The sequence below is a fragment of the Pelodiscus sinensis genome, chromosome 23 (assembly GCF_052426305.1).
Source record: "Pelodiscus sinensis isolate ZL-2025 chromosome 23, ASM5242630v1, whole genome shotgun sequence".
NCBI classification, from domain to species: domain Eukaryota; kingdom Metazoa; phylum Chordata; order Testudines; family Trionychidae; genus Pelodiscus; species Pelodiscus sinensis.
The window spans coordinates 8,011,276-8,031,241 of NC_143074.1; positions in this window are offsets into that span (position 1 = coordinate 8,011,276).

Consider the following 19,966-nt stretch of genomic DNA (forward strand, 5'->3'; position numbering starts at 1 on the left):
TAGAACTCTCACACCTTCTGTGGCACTGTTGTGCCTAATAGTAGGTCTGCATCGAGAAATTGCAGTAATATTCATGCTTAGCAATTCATTTGCTCTTTTCATCTTCCGAGCTCTTTAGGAACATTAACTCCTCTCAACTCCTCTGTTGCAACAGGCAAATATTGCTGCCATTCTAATTTTACAGATAGGATAACAGAGTTTGGAGCAATGGGCCCCAAGATGCAAAGATTAAGGCATTGTGTAACACCTCAGCTGTGTCAGGAGTAGAGCTGGATGAATACTGAAGACATGACCTGCAAATAGCAACATCTTTTAAACCAATTTGTTTCTACTGCATTCAGGGCTGGAAACAGACTTTTCCAAGCCCAGGATGAAGGGCATATGATGCTCAGTTCTGGGCCCCCAGAAGGGGCAGGACCTTTGGGAAGAAGAGGCGGGGTTAGCGGCAGCCAGTCCTCAACACTGCCCAGAGCACATTGTGCCTCCCGTAGTTAGCCCTCATCACCACCAGACTGTGCCACATGGGTCTGGTGGCAATTTGAAGGGCCCAGATCCTTTTAAAATTACTGGGACTTGAGGCAACTGCGATGCCCAACGAGATGGATCATTGGTCCGGTCTGGAATCCCACTGGCATGTTTCTGTGCTCTGGTGACTGCCCTTTCACCCACCAAAGCTGAGGGAAAAGCTGTACCTTCAAGCTTTTCTTTGACATATGAGAAGGTATGTGACCCTGTGTCCAACTATTTTACTTTCAGGAGAAGATGTTTTTAGGGCAGTCTGTGCCAAAGCCCATAACAAAGAATGGCAAACACAGGAGACAAAGTTGATAGGGCAGATTTATCTAGGGTGCAGCAAAGCTACTAACCTTATTGAGCAAGATATAGGACCCAGCAAGTAACTGGTCACACTTCAATGGCTAGCTGAGCCATGAAAAGAAACCCAGTGCCACTGCCTGTCCTCTGGCTCCATGGCATGGCTCATTCAGTCTCAGCAGCCAGAGTTCCCACGTCAGTGACTGAGGGCAGCAATGCAGCTCTCCGGAATTCCAGCGATACCTTCCTCAAGGCACATGGCAAACAATGGGAATGATTATGGTCCTTTCTTTCTAACTCATTGAAGGAAACCCTTTGCTCCCAATGAAAGATTTTGATGTCTGTCGTGGTCTTTTCCTTCAGATATTGGTTCCTCTCAACTTCAGTTTAGAGATTGACTTGGGATGTACAGTTCAGTTCTTTCCACTGGCTAAAAACATTTCCCTGAAAGAGCCATCAGAAGGCATCAGACCCTTTTTTGGTATCTATTTTCTGGAACTAGCAGATCTTGCTATGGTACCACTTTTCATAATGGTCTTGGGATCTCTCACTCACTCAGTATTTCTCTAATACCTGATGTGGGTCTAGGGTACATTGTTATGTTGAAGAGGACAATCCTTCAGGAGACACAAAGTGAAGTCCGAATTATTGGTGGCCATTGAACCTCTCCCAGAACTTTTCTGAAATGCAGAGATATTGAATAGGGCCTGCAAAATATCTGCAGCAAAATAGAAAACTTAATCAGCAGGATTTGCTCTGAGTTTTGAAACATGGGCCTCTGTTCCATGCAAAACTTCCCTTCCAACAACAACAAAAGGCTCATTCATTTTACCCAAATTGTTTTTGCATTTGAAAATGTGCCTTTGCAAGATTTCAGTATGAAATCAGCCATTGCTCGGGCATTACAATTCAAGTGAAATTTGTGGATATAAAAAACAAAAATAGTAAGTGAAAACATTTCCAGAGAAAAGATGAACATATAAAAAGTGAATTACACACATTTACTATTGGCCTCCATGTTATAGTCCAATTCCACTGGGGTTATCTGAATTCTTTCCTAAATTCTCCTTGCTGTTTCAATGTCTCTTCCTTTAAACCCTTCTCTGCTGTCCTAGGCTAACTATTGCATTTGCCATTATTGGGTCTGAGCCAATGACCATGCAAGTTAGTTAAAGAACTCCCATTGACTCCCAGGCATTCAATGAAGCTTCTAATGACAATCACTTTCACCAAAGTCTTTCAGTGGGGAATGAAGTGAAATGATCCCTGGGTATAGATTGTAATTCTCTAAAGCAATTACACGCTCATTCTCTGATGCAAGCCCACTCAATGATCCCACCAGTATCTGACGGTTACAATCTCTGCTGCCATTAAATTACGCCCGCTCTACTGACATAGCAGCTGGATGAAGATGAAGATGCTGCCTGCAGTAAGACCCTTTGCTAGATGCTCTGTGAGCTTAAGAGTTCACTGGAGCAGCCCATGTAATTCCGAAAGGAAATGTAATTGAAATAAGGGGAAAGCAACACTTGAAAAAGAAGCAAATGATTCAACATTCAGGACCATCTACCCAATGTAGGGTCAGGTGGACCATCAAGCCTAAGAGGTGGAATTCTTTCATCTGCAGGAAAAAAGAAAACCTAATGGGACTGTGTTCTTAATCTTAGGTGTAGACTGTTTAGGTTTGTTTTGTTTTCTTAAAGGAACCCCTGACTTTCACAATCCAGACCAATAGCTATAGCAATATAAAGTGTGATGTCTCCCAGTGGCAGACGGTTTTCCTAGGTTAAGCAGTGAAATGTAGGGAATGGGTGTCTGGGGCAAACTATGAACATCCCTGCCCCAACTTTACCCATTTTTAGACTAGCGCCTTCAACTGTCCATTTTCACTTCCTCTGCAACTGAGAGCCCACAGAGCCCATTTCTTTGTTGACATTCCCAGCCTAGTTGACAACAGGACATAGTCAGAATCACAGGAGCAGGCCCATCCATTCAGGATGTATAGAAACTCAGGCTTATGAACTCCAGTGGTTTCACTTCCATCCTTGTTTTGCAAGCTCCTTAAATTAACGTTTCTTCATTGACGTCAGTGGAGCTAAATGAATTTCCATTGGCTAAAGATCTGGCCTTTATCACTAAGGAACATATGTTCCCTACCACCTTCTACTAAAAGAGTACCTCACAGGCATGGAAAAAAGTAGCTTCTCAATATCTGTGCAAGATAAGACAGCATTTTCATCCTTATTTTATACGTGACACTGAAGTGCAGAGAGAGGAAAAGTTTTGCCCATATTGACACAAATTCTGTGGCCTCACTGGGAACTGAATGCAGATGTCCTGAGTCTTAGTCCTGTATCTTAACCATAAGCCCATCATTCCTCAGATAACCCAGTTATATGAAAGCATATTTGGATATTGGGGTGATTGCACAGCTTAATTTGTAATGAGTCTCAAGAAATTTTTACTGGGGCTCAAGTAATTTCTTTAAAACTTTCATAACTGCTTTGCCAGCGCAAAGATGCCGGGGCAATGAATTACCAAGCCTAGAGAGCCCTGTCAAACCCCAGTACAAATGAAGCATCTGCAGCTTTTTTATAGTGACTCTGAAACTTTTAAATTCTGTTTCTGAACAGCAACAGAGACAGACGAAAGGAACCAGCTTTGTCTCCTCTATTTTTGTGCAGAGTCAACAGTGATTCAAGGCTTTTTCTGGGCTCTCATTTATCCTATTTGTCCTGGGTTCTGAGGGGAGTTTGGGTGAATCTTGTGACATTCTATACTTAGGGGGAGCACCCTGGAACCCATATTCTTCATCTGCATATAATTGTGATATTGCACATAAAGTATCAGGCTAATGGTTATCATCTGCTGAAAGGCATTTGTATCTAAATATGAATATTATTAATGCATATGAAGTTATAAGAATTGTATATTTTTCACTACAATATGCTGTAGTTTTGGGAGGTGCCCAGATACTAGCTCTACGGAAATAATGACAAGGGAGGTAACCAACAACTGGGTGGATGAGGTTGAACAGACATCACCAGCCATTGAAGCCATTAAGAGCAAGTTCGACAAACACCCATATGGAATGGGTGAAATGTCATGAATGCAGGGGTCTGGACTTGATGACCTCTTAAGGTTTCTTCAAGTTCTATGATTCTAGGATTGTCCAGCAAGGAAGCTACAATGCAGTGACTCACCTGCATGAGGCCACACAAAAGAAATTGCTCAACCTTGCCTGAGGACTCACCAGACATGCCTGGACTTACATTTTCCAGGCACATGGATTAAGGCTATGGAAACTACACACAGAATCCCAAGCTTTGCCATGCTCCATCACCCACCTATGCTGCAAGCAAACAGGATGCTGAAAAGACTCAAGGTTCCAACTGAGGAGACTGGCCCATCCTTGAAATCTGTGCACTATGGACTTCAATATCCAGTGGAGTGAAAAAAACCCTGCTTGATCTAGTTTTTGAGAGTTGAGAGTTTAAACTCTGTGTTTATATTTTCTTTTGGTAACTACTCCTGACTTTTTGCCTAACACTTAAAGTCACTTAAATTCTATATTTGAAGTCACTAAACATTTTTATTGTTTACATTTACCAGTAAGTTTCTGTGAAATGTATAGCAAATCTCTGATTTTACACAAGCTCATTATGTCCCCTTTCCTTTGATGAAGTGGTCAACCAATTAATACATCTGCACTACTCATATTGAGCAGGACAGGACAGGGCAATATATACCTGGGATAGAGCCAGGAGTGAAAGTTAAGTAGTGGGAGATCCCAGCATGCAGCTGAGGGTGGGCCCTTTTAAATCACTGCATCCCAACACTGCTGCCCTTTTTGGTGTCCCCCTCCTTTCAGTGGTCCTGCCAGGAAGGTCCAGCAGCACTACCAGCCCCTACTGGCAGGGCTGCCAATGGGAGGAGGGATGGACAAAAGGGTAATGATGTTAAAGCGCTGCCATCACAGCTATCTACAGGCCAGTATGCTGTGCTGGCTCATATTGGCCCACACTTACCTCTGGGCTCAATGCTGGGAGCTGGGAGGATTTGGCTGGGGCCAGTCTCTGTGGGTACGTCTACATAGCAGGGATAAAGTTGAATTAAGCTGTGCAACTTCAGCTATATCAGTTGTGTAGCTTAAGTCGAAATAGCTTAACTTGGCTTTTGGTGCTGTCTACACAGCAGGAAGTCGAAGGCAGAACAATGTCCTTTCGACTTCCCTTACTCCTCGTAAAATGAGTGTTATAGGACTTGGAGTAAGAAGTCCTCCAGCTTGCCATTATTTCAAAATAATGGCTTGTGGTGTAGATGTGCTCTTTGATATTTCGGAATAACGTCAGTTATTGTGAAATAACGTGGCTGTAGACATAGCCCGAGTGATTCATGGCTGGCTCTGGGAGCATTCATCTAATATAGCTGGGTGGGTGGAGTTCCCATGCAGTTGTGCTGAATGACACCAGCACCTGCAGGGATTTGTTGCTAGTTACTAGCAAAGTAATGTGAGAAACACCCCAGGCTGCAGAGATTTAAGGGGCACAGTGATCCCATGGTCCCAGGATGCATCCTGGGGTCCAGCCACAAATCCCACCTTGTGTCTTGGCCTCCTTTTCCCACTAGTAAAAGGGGAAAGATTCTGTTCCTCTCATTTAGACTGAAAAGTCTTCAGAAGTGGGATGGTTTCTTTTTATGGGTTTGTACAGCACCTGGCATTATGGGACACTGCTGTCAAGGGGTGCTTTTAAACAATACTGTCATGAATAATTCTGCATGTTTTCTGGTGTGTTGTCCAGTCTGCTTTACTTATCCCAGAAAATGGCATTTCCACCACTCCCTTGAGACGTTTGCACAGCTGAATAGCTCTTACTGCCAAGAAGATTTTCCCTGATATTCTACCCACATTTTTCCTTTTCTTCATCTCAACCCATTACTGCTAGTCACATCCTCTTGTATCAGCTTGAAAGCCTGCTCTCCATTCTAGGTGTTTACACCTTTCACATAATTCACAGATGGTTGCATCTACATTTAAGCCAGACAGCTCACTTGAAAACAATCTTTCCTTCTAAATCACTTAGTTATTTTTGTTGTTCTTTTCCATTTTGGAAAAGCCTCCGTGTCCCATGTGTGGTCTCATTAGAGAGACTTACAGAAATTTTATGTCTTTGTACTGTTGTCTCTTTACATACATAACCACAAATATGAATAGATTTTTCCTCTCTCATGTTATGCTGAAAATTGATATCTAATTTATTTCCTCCTAGCATTATCTCCAATTTGGCAGGGTACCTCTCAATGATTGCGAGCTACATTAGTGAGCTTCTGACCCGGGATAAAGTTTCAAAGATATCTAGAATTACATTATGGAGACTTAGACTAACTAATAGCAATCTAAATACACTACACACATTCCCAAATTACTTTTAGTAGACAAGATAACCCTGAATCTATAGTGGTTTATTAACCCTTCCTAATACAACTCAGAGATGTGCTCTAACCAAATAAAATCTTGGTAGCACTACATTCACTCTTTCATTATAACTGGTTTTTCCAGAATGCTCCTCTTCTGCCAACTGACCCTTTAAATTCCGATGAAACAGAAAGGGTATGTCTATACTACCCCACTAGTTCGAACTAGTGGGGTAATGTAGGCATACCACAATTGCAAATGAAGCCTGGGATTTGAATTTCCCGGGCTTCATTTGCATAAGCAGGGTGCCGCCATTTTTAAATCCTCGCTCGTTCGAACCCCGTGCCGAGCAGCTACACGCGGCACGAACTAGGTAGTTCGAACTAGGCTTCCTAGTTCGAACTACCGTTACTCCTCATTCCATGAGGTACTCCTAGTTCGAACTACCTAGTTCGTGCTGCGTGTAGCTGCGCGGCACGGGGTTCGAACGAGCGGGGATTTAAAAATGGCGGCTCCCCGCTTATGCAAATGAAGCCCGGGAAATTCAAATCCCGGGCTTCATTTGCAATTGCGGTATGCCTACATTACCCCGCTAGTTCGAACTAGTGGGGTAGTGTAGACATACCCATAGAGTTTGCTTTGGGAGCAACAGGTAGCAGCTGAATGTGGTAGTTCTTTTATTTGTCTTTATTGTATTGATCTTATGGGGTTTTAGGCTCTCCCAGGTCTGTATCTTGTGTGTGTCTGTGTGGAGAGAGAGGTTAATGTACTTTCTGGAGGTTTTTTACACCTTAAATGGCCAGATCTTTTGTGGATTGTTCTTTGTTAGCTGCCGGCTTCATGGAACCAAGTAATTCCCTTTGCTACTGGTTTAGCCAGCTGGGTAGCAGATGTCTCACATTAGTTCTCATCAACCAAGTTACAAACATGCAGTGGCAGAGAAAGGGTTTCTTGAGCCTACTGCAGGAAATAGAAGAGAATTAGACCTAGCACATTATGCTCCTATCAGACCAGTGCAAGCCAACAGGAACATCTCGGGACTGGGAGTATGTTGACTGGTGGCAAGTATTTTAACAGGACACTCCCACAAACGTATTCCTTTTTGTCTGTTATAAAACCTAGGCATTGTATATGTGCACGCAATTGCAGAGAGGATGGTTAGAGACTAAGGAATCCATGGATTTGTTCTAGCAAGTAATTGTTTATATTGTGGTGGTTCCCCACTAAAGATTATGGCTTGAAGTCCTACAGACACACAGGGTCTCTGGCCCAAAGAGTTTTCCTTTAAAGAAAATACTCATAACCCACAACTAAATCAACCTGATTTAGCTAAATTGTATTGATAATGCTTGGCAATTATGTAGCACTTCATGTGATCAGAGCACTTTACAAACATTAACTAATGTAAACATTTACGGGAAATGGCAGACCTTTGTTTTGAGAAGTACCCAGTATATTGATAACACAGTGCACCGTTTCATTTCTGATGGGAGAGATGGTGAAACACTGTAAGGGGCAGTGATGGGGTGATTGCCCTGCACTGGCCCTTTAAGGGTTAAAACCCAGGCCTGGGAGAGGGCTGGAGTGGTGGCCAATTAGGTTCCAGCTGAGGGCAATATAAATAGAGGCTCCTGGAGGGGAAGAAACTGACTCACTCTAGCTCCAGCTATGGAGCAGGAGGGACTTAGCTGTCAGGGAAACTAGAGGGTTACTGACTTAGAGCAGAGCAGAGCAGAGCAGAGCAGGGCTGGGCTGGGGACAGGCAGGCAGAGCTGAGCAAGCTCCAGCTGTGCAAGCTCCCAGGCTGCAGGGTCTGGAGCAAGGCCTGAGGGTACAAGGGCTGCAGGGAGGCAGCCAGGGCAGCAGAACTTGGCAGATCTACATCCCCTTGCCTATGATGAGTGGCCATGTCAGACTCCAGTTTGCCCTTATGGCAGAGGCTAGATGAAAACTGGCAGTGGGCCAATGAGGCAAGGAGGGTGTAGGGGGTTGGGGGCTCCCTGAAGGGGAGGAACTCAGAGTGTGGGTGCACTGTGTCAGGGCAGTATCCAGAGGGGAGGATGCCATGGTCTGGGAGGGACGTGGATCTTAACACTACTTGAAAATAACAAGTAACAGTGGCAAGATGCTGGCCAGAAGAGGGCGCTCCAGGGTTGAAGAGCTGATTTCCCCAAGTGTCCAGCAGGAGGTGCTGTGGTGGTGAGATATGATGCATTACAGGGGCCCTGTGAGGATCTTGGAGATCCTCTCCTATTTAGTGCAAATTACGCTATTTCAAAGGGAAAAAAGGTAGCTTGCTCTTTAGAAGTATGTTCTGAATAGGCCAGATAAGCCAGCTCTGGCAGAATTGATCTCTCAGTATCTAGAAAGTGATCGAACTGTACTACAGGGAATGTGGTGAAATTTTAATGAACGACTTCCCAAGTTCACTCTAGATCATTTCTGGTGCCCATTAGATCATTTCTGTCTACCTAATTCCTATAGAGAAAGGGAACAGAACGTTTACACTCATCCTCCTAGAAACTCTGCTCGTAAGCTTCCCCAAATGAACAGGGTTCTTTCACAGCCTCAGTAAGTCCTCATTCACCTGTCTTTTTTATAGCACTTACTTTCATTTGATCCTCCTCATTCTTGTGTGGACAAAAAGCACATTCACATCATTGTTCCCTGATTCATTAGATGCATTTTTCCAGGATTCATTTCACTTTGGTCCTGCCATATTTCTAGCTACCATAAATCCCTCCATGCACAGTCTATTCTCAGTGAAATAAGGGGGAAAGCAAAGCAAATTAATGTGTATTAACAAAGTATGACTTTAGAATGGATTATTTAAACAGCATTAAACCCATGTCTGGATACTCATAATCAGAGTTAGAGGCCTTAATCTGGCCACTGCCAAAGAGAATTAAACTAAGCTGAATTAATTCTGAATGGGTATGTCTACACTACAGAGTTAGTTCGAACTAACTTAGTTCGAATTAGTTAATTTGAACTAAGCTAATTCAAACTAACGCGTCTAGAACTAAAAACTAGTTCGAATTAGCATTTTGCTAATTCGAACTAGCATGTCCACATTGAGTGGACCCTGAACAGGGCTTAAGGATGGCCGGAAGCAGTGCCGGCAGGGCATCAGAGGAGGACTTAGAGCATGGAGATGCTGTCTCAGGCTAGCCGAGGGCTGCGCTTAAAGGGTCCCGACCCCCACCCCGGACACACAGTTCTAAGGGGTGCCCCGCTTGCAAAGAAGTTCTGGCTTGGAGTGCCCTGAGTGCCCACACTGGGCACATCACACCACTCGGCCATCAGCCCGGCTGCACTTGCCGCAGGCTGCCATCTGGGTAGAGGGGACAATTGGGGGGCTGCAGGAGAGCTTCCACCCCCAGAAGCCCGCAGAGCCAGCCCAGTCCTCCTCATCGGGGGCTCATACCCCATTCCTCCCTCACCTCCTTCCACTTACCCTTCCCTAGCCCCCCTTCCTGATGTACAAAATAAAGATAACGTTTCTTCCAACATTGACTCTGTCTTTATTGAACAAAACTGGGGGAGACTGGGAAAAGGAGGTGGAGAGGGGAAGAGAAAGGCTTGGAGAGGGGAGGGCAACTAACATGATCAGGGGTTGGGAACAGGTCCCAGATAAAGAGAGGCTACAGAGACTGGGACTGTTCAGCTTAGAAAAGAGGAGATGGAGCGGGGACAGGATAGAGGTCTCTAAAAGCAGGGTTTGGGTGGAGAGGGTGCATTCATAAAAGTTCTTCCTGAGTTCCTATAAAGAAGGACTAGAGGACACCAAAGGAAAGGAATGGGTATCAGGCTTGAAACTAGTAAGAGAAAGTTGTTCTTCTTGACAAAGCAAATAGTTAACCTGCGGAACTCCTTGCTGCAGGAGGCTGTGAAGGCTACAACTAGAACAGAGTTGAAAGGCAAGTGAGATCAAGTCATGGAGGTTGGGTCCATGGAGTAGTCTTAGCCAGGGGGTAGGAGTGGTGTCCCTGCCCAAAGTTTGTGGAAGGCTGGAGAGGGATGGCATGAGACAAATGGCCCAAGAGTCACTGTCTTCGGTCCATCCCCTCCAGGGTTCCTAGGGTTGGCCGCTGTCGGCAGACAGGCTACTGGGCTAGATGGACCTTTGGTCTGACCCAGGACGGCAATTGTAAGCTCAGGGCTCAGGGTCGGGGGGTCTCAGTGGACCCCCTTGATTTTCATGCACATCTGCTCCTGGGTGGCCAGGCTGGCAGCTCTCCTGCCCTAGATGGCCACTTTCCTGTGCCTAGTGCGGAGATCGTGGACGAGGTGCCTGCCTCCTGCGGTCCAGGGCAAGCTCCCGGGAGCCGCCAGCCTGGTCCCGGGAAGAGGGGGTGGGCTGGGGGACATCGGGTAGGTGGCTCGAGCCGTGCCAGGTGCAGGGTCTGCTGGCTGGATGCTGGCAGGCTTGCACCTGGCACGGGCACTGTAGCCAGCCTGTGCCCCTTTAAGGGGTCCGGGGCCGGGATCGGGAAAATAGAGTTTCCCTGGTGTTGGCCAGAGTGGCCACCAGGGAAACCTGGGGAGGGCTAGCCTCCCACTAGTTCGAATTAAGGGGCTACACACTCCTTAATTCGAACTAGTAAGTTCGAACTAGGCTTAATCCTCGTAAAATGTGGTTTTCCTAGTTCGAACTAAGCGCTCCGCTAGTTCGATTTAAATTCGAACTAGCGGAGCGCTAGTGTAGCGCCTATGAATGTTAGTTCGAACTAACGTTCGTTAGTTCGAACTAACATTGTTGTGTAGACATACCCAATGAGTGTCCACACATGGGTTGTATACAATACAACTAAACCTCTTTAAAGTCACAACTTTAGTTACATTGCAGTAACTTTCAGTGTCCCCATGTAGACAATTCCTCAGTTTACTAACACCCACATGTGCCTTGAATGTGCTGCTTGTTCCCTTTTTAATTAAGACGTTTAAAAAGATAAGACCTGGCACAATGTATCCCTCTGGGACATGTGTAGCTTCCCGTCCCCCCACCTCCCATCTCCGTGCATTGCCATTTAGCAGTTCTAGGGAATCTGTCTAGTCTTTCAAATCAAATTCTCTGGCCTTTGAGTTTTACGTTCTCTGCATGCTCGCTTGGTACCATGTGAACGCTAATATAAAACAAGACTGATAGTTCATCTTGCATGGTCCCCTGTTTCCAAAAGCTGTTAATGCCAGTAACAAAAGAAGACACAGTGTCTCGATAGACTAATTATACAATGCCAGATATTACTCAGAAGTGGCAAGAGAAAGCCTTCTTGACCCCAGTTGGCGAGATGAACTTATATCCTGAAGTATAGGGATGGCCCACATTACAACATATACCCACCCTTCTGTGTGCCACCCATGGTTAGTGTCAACATGATAAAGGCCCCAGAACTGAGCCCTGTAGCATCCAATTTGTCACCTCCTTCCTTCCTGATAACAGCCATTTCCTATTGCCCTTGGGCATTCCTGAGAAAGCTATTTTTTTTAAGTTTAGCCACTTCAGTGTTTCACCATCAATACCACACTTATTAACCTTATAAATTAGCCTTTGATGTGATACTGTATCAAAAGGTGCTTGAAGTCCAAGTAAATTATGTCTCCTGTTTCACATGCCCCCTGTCATTGTCACCTCCTCAAGGAAATTAATCACGTTTGTTCAGCATGACCTCCCTTTAGTAAATCCAGAGTGACTGTCTCTAGACAGTCTGTACTTGCCAAGTGTTCTCTGGAATTGTCCCCGAGCAGAAACTCCAGACTCTTGTACAAATAAAAACAATATAAAGTGGCTCAAAGGAAGAGGGGACAAAGCTGGGGAATTCTTGTGGTGCTGCAATGCAGGGCTGAGGGAGGGAGGACATGGCAGAGGTGGGCTAGCGGAGGGACAGGTGCAGGGCTGAGCTGCAGAACATGTGTGATGGGGGATTCTGGGGAATGCCTGGAGTGGTAGGGGAAATTGGGAAACAAGGGGAAGCTCTTTGAGTGCTGCAGTGCAGAGCTGAGCTGCAGAGCACTGGAGAGAGATGAAAAAAGAAGGGACGTTTTCCAGTGCTGCGGTGCATGATTGCTCTAGAAAGCAGAATCTGGAAGGGTGATGGGAGACCAAGGGAAGTGTCACTAATGGAACAGGGCAAGTTTGAGCAGAAAATGGAGCAGGGCAAGGGAGCTGCTGTAATGCTGCAGGTCAGGAGGAATCTAAGGGGCAGAGAAAGGGAAGGAGCTGGTAAGTGCCGGTGTGTGGAGGGGACACTGGAAATCCTGCAGTGCAGACCCATAGTGCAGCGTACAGAGGAGGAAGGCAGCGAAGCAGGGTAAGCTATATCATGCTGCAGTGCAGATTTCAGCTGCAGAGCTAGAAGTGCCAAGGGAAGACAGTTGAACAGAGGATCGTGCAATATTGCAGCCTGGACGTGAGATGAGGAAGTGAGGATGCGTTACTCCTATAATGCTTCAGCCCACATCCAGTATTGCTCATCTCAATACTCCCGTGATACTGGCTTCAAAATAATGAAATTTGGAAACAATGTGATTTCTTTTTAAAAATTGACTTCTGGCTTTTAAGCCTTTAGGGAATTTTTTTCACGTTTTCTCTGCAACAACAGTGGCTAGAAACCTCCTTTTCATTTGAAATCTAATTTGTGAGTCTCATGTGATCGCAGGACTCCAGGAGCTGGGGCTAAAAGAAAAAAATAGCACTAGGAGAGCTCACAACAGTTGCACACAGGGAGTGTGTCTAGACTACAGGGTTTTGTCGACAAAACTATACCTGCGTCTACACTACCGCTGAGTTCTGTCAACATAACAATGACAGAACTCAGCAGTTTTGTCGATGGTGGTAAACCTCATTCTACGAGGAATAACATCTTTTGTCGACAGAGTTCTGTCAACAGAAGGCGTTATTGCATCTACACTGTCCTTTGCGTCAATGTTCTCATGTTGACAAAGTGGCTTGCTTTGTTGACAGAACTGGATGTAGTCTAGATGCTCTTTGTCGACGGAAGCTTTGTCGACAGTATCTGTCGACAAAGCTTCTGTCGACAAAAGCCTGTAGTCTAGACATACCCAGGAAGTGAGACAGCAGGGTCAGAATTGTCTGCATCTGACTCTAAAATAGCTGCTTCCTCTTTTCTCCTTGCTGTCTCCATCCTTCCTTCTTTCACCTTGAGTTTCATCCCTTGTGTTCACTTCTCGTCACTCAAGCAAAAAGCAAGGAACTTTCTGTTGTTGTTTTACCTTAGAAGCACTGATGCTCCAGTCCCGTGTGAGCTTCTTCTCACATTGAGCACAGCTTCTAAGTTATAATGGACTCACCAGACCAGAAAGGCTCTGTGGTTTGGTTTATGGAAATACATAATAAGGCTCTTTCTTAACTGTCAGATTCTTTATCCCATTAAATATATATTTCCACATCTTGCTTGTTATATGTATATTTTGGGGCTCATAGTATTTACACGAGGGACTCTCCTGGATCCCAGAGTAACCTAGCTGATAAAGTAAAAGAACATGTAATTGTTGTTTTCCATTTGGTTTCTATTCCCCTTCAAATCCCCACAGGCTTTGTTCTGTATTATAGGCTAATGAGCTGCAATTTCCAGTCTAGGAAAAATAAGGCCATGCCTGAATGAGGGAGCATGCAGAGCAGGAGCTAGTCCCCAAGCAATGGAGATTTCTTCTCAGGTTGGTCTACAATAGCTTCTCTATTGAGAAACACTCCAGTAGCACTCACACGTGGGTGTTGATTGGGTTCTAGGAGGCCCATGAGCCTGGGTCCACCTGACTGAGGACAAAAATGCTGATGGCCTCTGCTCGCTTCTTTACATAGAGCTCCCACTACTGCTACCCCCATGGATCCCCAAGGATAATTTATCTGGGCCTTAGATTATGAAGGCAAGGGGCCAGTTTTCATAGTGGTCCAGAAGTAGCTGGCTTGATGGCTTCTGCTTGATTAATGAGCAAGGTTGTAAAATAAACTCATTCTGTTATCCTTGTGTGAAGTTAGAAAGCAACCAAAAGTGTAGGGGAGCCTATTAGCTGATGATCTAGGGCCAGTAATCAGCCTGGTGGACCTGGTTTCAGATGTCTGGATTGATTTCCCATAAGAACATAAGAGGCCAATGCCAGGTGCCCCAGAGGGAATCCACAGAGGAGATAATAATCAAATGGTCCACCCCCTGTCACCCATTTCCAGTTTCTAATGAACAGAAGCTTGGGACACCATCCCTGCCCATCCTGGCTAATAGCCATGACGGACCTATCCTCCATGAATTCATCTAGTTCTTTTTTGAAACCTGTTAAAGTCATGGCCTTCACAACATACCCTGGAAAGGAGTTCCACAGGTTGTGTGTTATGTGAAGTACTACTTCCTTTTGTTTGTTTTAAACCTGCTACATTATTAATTTCATTTGGTGACCACTAGTTCTTGTGTTATGGGAACACATAAATAACTTTTCCTTATTCCTTATTACACCCAATGATGTAAACAACACAATAGGCATTCCTCTACTTAGCAGCCTTCTCTCCTGTTTTCATCCTACCAGGATAAATTGATGGTAATACTTATAGAAAAAAACAAAGGTTCTGTTTATTGAGTGACTCATTTACCAAAATCCAGCCCGTTGTAAATTGACCTTACTGTTTGGTTTCTTTTAATAGATTTTTAAAAAAAAAATCAGAACCAATCAGCTGATCAATTAGTTTCTGAAGAAATCTGCTTTTTGTTTAATGTGAGACTGTTAGGAGCTATTTGAAATCAAGAGATGGTGAAGTACTGGATGGGTTACCTAGGGAAGTAGTGGAGTTTCCATCCCTAGAGGTGTTTAAGTCTTGGCTTGATATCCCTGGCCGGGTTGATTTAGTTGGGATTGGTCCTGCCTAAAGCAGGGGGCTGGACTTGATGGCCTTCTGAAGTCTCTTCCAGCTCTATGGTTCTATGATTCTAAGAGATTGTGTTTGTACATATCTAGGTTCCATGCATGCATCTGTGATATTCTAGTGCAGTGGTCTCCAACCTTTTCAATCATTTTTTCAATTTAAGTGCAATGTAAGATCTACCTCAAACCGAAATACCTTTGCCCCTCTTCCTTCCCACTCCTTCCTTGAGCCTCGGCCCCTGCTCCAGCTCTTCTCCGAGGCTTCACCCTGCTCAGTCCACCCTCTTTCCTCCCTCATCCTCTCTTACTTTCAGCAGGCTGGGGTAGGGGGTTGGGATGCAGGCTCTGGTGTTGGGCCAAGGAGTCTGGAGTGTGGGAGAGGCTCCGGGCTTAGTACAGGGAGGGGATTTGGGGTCCAGGATGGGTTTCAGGGTGCAAGCTCTGGGGAGGAGGATGGGTGTAGGAGGAGGTTCGGGCTGGGACAGAGGTTCAGGAAGCAGGTTCTGGCTGGGTACCGTTTAACTGAGATGGCTTCCAGGTGGTGGAACAGTGGGGTTAAAGCAGGCTTACTCCTGAAAGCAGTGGGCACGTACAGCAATGGCTCCATGGTGCTATGTGCTGTCCCTCATCTACAGGAACTGAGCCCACAGCTTCTACTGGCCACAGTTCCCCATTATTGATCAATGGGAGCTGCAGGAATGGTGTCTGCAGGCAAGGACAGTATGTGAAGACCCCCTGCTCTGCCTTTCTCAGGGGCATGCCAGCCACTTCCAGAAGCACAGTTACAACAGGGATAATGACTCCAGCCAGGACAGGTTCGGCATTTTAGAACTCACTACGCAAAGAATTAAGTTTAAGCATGAGAGAGAAATGAAAATTATACAATGCACATAACCCATGGGGCAAATTCAAACTTGGGACCTCTGGAACTTAGTGTAGGTGATAAAGCCAGCTGGCTTGTAGCCTAGGCTGTAGAGCTCACTCCTTCTTTTCTCTTGCTGTAAGTGGTCTTAGTGCTGCTCCATGGGACAGTGAACCACACTCACTAGCTGTGTGGGTTACACAGAGACCATTCAAAAACCCAAAATAACATACTTTGCAAGCAGTAAAAGAAGTAACAACAATAATCCACGCATGTGTTGGGTCGGGAGATGAGTATAAAGGACAGTGTGTATTTGTGAGAATGACAGACACACACAGAGTGTGTGAGAGTGACAGAGATTTGCATTGCCAAAAGCTCTCTCCATCCCTTTCTCTCTGTGTGGAGATGGGGTACAGGTGTGGATGGAGGGACACCCTGACATCAGCACCCCCCCTCCCTTCCACACCCTGCTCAGCAAACAGGAGGCTCCCAGGGGGGCAGCTCCAAAGCAGATGGCAGGAGCAGCATGACAGTGGGTGGAGGAGTAATTGACGTGCCAGATCTTGATAGCCTCTTGGCCAAACCAGTCAGGATCACCTGTCAGAGGCTCTAGGATCTACCAGTAGATCCCGATTGACTGGTTGCTGACAACTGTTCTCGTGCAAGAAACAGGCTAATGTGGATGTGTTGCCATGAACGCGCATTGAATAGAATCAGAATTGCTTAGCTTGTCTCTGCTATCGCGAGTCGTAGATGTCCTGGAGGCAGCAATGATCCCTTGCCTGTTATGTCCTGAGTGGCCACAGCATGAACATGGCAATGGCTGTAATGTCTTAGGAGGTCATGGATTTGAAACTAGCCCGACTCATGATGGAAAGACTGTATAATGCCTTTGGAGCCCATTCTGAACCCAAAGACAAGGGCTGGATAGACCTCAGATAGTCTGGGGGTTGTTTGTTTTAAATAAGCCTCCGAAAGTCTCAGTGTTCATCTGGATATCTCAGACCTGCCACGGAGGGCTAGAAATCTCATCAGAGTAGGATTCCTCTCAGATTTCTGGTCAGTGCATTGACTTGGCAGTAGTGATGAATGATGCCCTGTGTCAGGGAGATGGGCTTGTTGGAATAAGCACTGGTATCTTTTATCTTTCGTCTCTAAGGCAGCTGAGCTGTGGGCTGTAAAAGAGCAACGCCATCAGAGGCTGGGAGCATGTTGAGTGTCACTGACTGCTGGAGTTCTGTACCTTTATCCAGCAGACTTCCAAGGGTGCTAGCATTTGCACTGGAAGAGACCATGGCTCCCAACAGAAAAGGGTGTGATGGCCATGGCTCTGGAAAGAGGGGTTATGGAGCAAAACAGCTTCATAAATATCTAGGCCAGAAACCTTGATCTCAATAAAACAGGACAAATCCCTTTGATTTATTTCTGTATCTTGCCCAATAACTTGTGTTTGCTTAAAATACATCTTCCAGAAAGGCATCTTATATTAGGCTAATGACACAAAAAGAGGGAGATAAGAGTTCTTTAGGAGCCCATATCTTCACCCTGTAAAGATATTTACATGCTGTTATGAAATCACCTCCCTCTTCTTCTCCACTGGCTAAACACATTAGGCTCCTCAAGTCTCTTAGGCTACATCTACACTGCACAGTTATTTTGGAATAAGCTATTCTGGAAGCCTATGTCTACACTGCAGGCTTCTTGCAGAAGAACTGCCTTTCTTGTGCAAAAACTTTCAGAGCGTCTACACTGCATGCGAGTTCTTGCACAAGTAAATTTACAGTACAGCGTCGGAAAAGAGGTCTACTTGCGCAAGACCTCCAATGCTCCGTACAAGGACGAAGCCCTCTTGTGCAAGTGCTCTTGAGCAAGACAGCAGTGTGGACGGGTAGCAGGGGTTTCTTGTGCAAGAAACCCCTATGGCTAAAATGGCCATCAGAGCTTCCGCAAGAGAGTGTCCACACTGCCATGGATGCTCTTGTTCAAAAGCACATCTTTCGCGCAAAAGCACATGGTAGTGTGGACGTGCTCTTGCGCAAGGCCTTTTGCGCAAGGACTCTTGTGCAAAACAGTTCTTGTGCAAGAAACATTCAGTGTAGATGTAGCCAAATAGTTATTCTGAAATAGCTTATTTTGAAACAGAAAGTCTACTCTGCAGGGAAGCCTCAGAATGACTCTGAGGCAGGCTTCCCTAGTCAATCGAATCTACCAAAGCATTACATTTCACTCATTTCATTTATTTTCGGAATGGTTATTCTTTGTAACCATATATATATATATATATATTTACAAACATTCCAGAATGAAAAGGCATTGTAAATAAAAATATTATGGTTTGTTTTGAAAATGGCAAAAAAGGACAAATTTCAATAACTTCAGAAATATTTTTTTCAGAAGTTTTCCAAGTCTCAAGAGAATCAACAAAAACAGCCCTTTCTTACACAGTTTTGGTTTTGATTAACTAACATTTTCCAATGGAAAAAGAAGTTTCATCGTAAAATTCCTGGCAAGTTTTACCAGAGAGCACATTTCTGTATGTTATTTGGCAGAGCACTAGGAAGAAAGAGTCAGTCAGTGGCTGCAGCTGTTACTAGGCAGAGCCCGAGAGAGGCAAAATGCCTCTAGGTGGGAGCGGGTGATTTGACCTGATTTGGAGCCTACTCAGCATTGTGGGATGCGAGTAGGGTTCAGAACCATCATGCAAGCTCCTGACCTGGCTTCACATTCTGATTAGTAGAGGTAGCACAAAAGGAGCAAGGAGATATAGAAAAGACTGTATCAAGTGCAGAACAGAGAAGCTACAAGCAGGAGCAAAAGAATTGGAGGGGTGTGGGGAGGAGAGAAAAAGATGCAGCCTATTTATATAGGGCAGTCACTTCAGGGGGAATAGTCTTCTATTCAAAACTTGGCTTTAGGTAAAAAGTAATGTGTGGGAGGGAGTAAAGACTATTGAGGATTTTAAATTACAGATAAAACTAAAAGGTGTGTCTTAGAACGGAGTGAGGAGCTTGCAACAATTTGTACAGCAAATATAATTTTTCTGTCCCATTTTTTCAAATTCAGTGAACAGACTGGGAATCCTCCTCCCCACCCCCCGATCTGTTCACTTCTTCAAAACCTTTCCCTCAGTGTTTGCAGGAAACAAGTTTCAGACATACTCACCAACTGTTTGCTGCAAGATATCCCGCTGAGTATACACTCTGCTGCAGTTGGTCTTCTGAAGCATAGGGCATTGTTTCTCTTCTCTGATTGGATGATCTCATGTTCATAAACTACCTCTGTCCAGGATGAATTTTGCCGTAAGCCTGATTGCATTTGTAAATCTCGGCAACAAGGACAAAATCTTCTTGTGAAAATATGCACAAGCAGATCTGCACTTTCACCCACATGGTGAAAGCATGAATAAGCAGAGGTGGAAAGGCAAAGCAACATTCTACGTAGAATTCTCTGAAATGTGCGTGAATATTTTTCTCTGCTATTCACCCAGCTCTTGGTCACAGATTCAGAGTCCATCCAACCAAAAGCTAACTGTTTTCCATAGCCTCACACTATAAAGATCCTATTTCAAATGAGCAGTGAAGACAGAAGTTGGTGTCTTCCTGACAGACAGCTAACACTTTGTAAATAGATTTCCAATTGTATATATTTATTTTTTCAAGTCACAATGCAGTTTTGCAAAGGTGTTTGCACTGGCTTTGGTTTCATTGTCAGATGACTTAGTTCCAGTCGAGCTCCTCTATTTAAGCTGTTAAACAAATGAAAAGCAAAATTGTCACTTTTAAATAGAGTCCGCACATAATCGCATTTGGAAATGGTCCTCTGCAGGGGAAGCAGAAGTTGTGTGCATTATAATATTGAATTTTAAATAATATATTACACCAAATAGCTTCCAATTTGATTATGGGGGATATATTTCCATGCATTATTGAATATCTGATTACTGTAGAAAGTCTTTGCCATTAGGCACTGAAACAGTCATTCTCTCTCTATGATATATGAGTTTG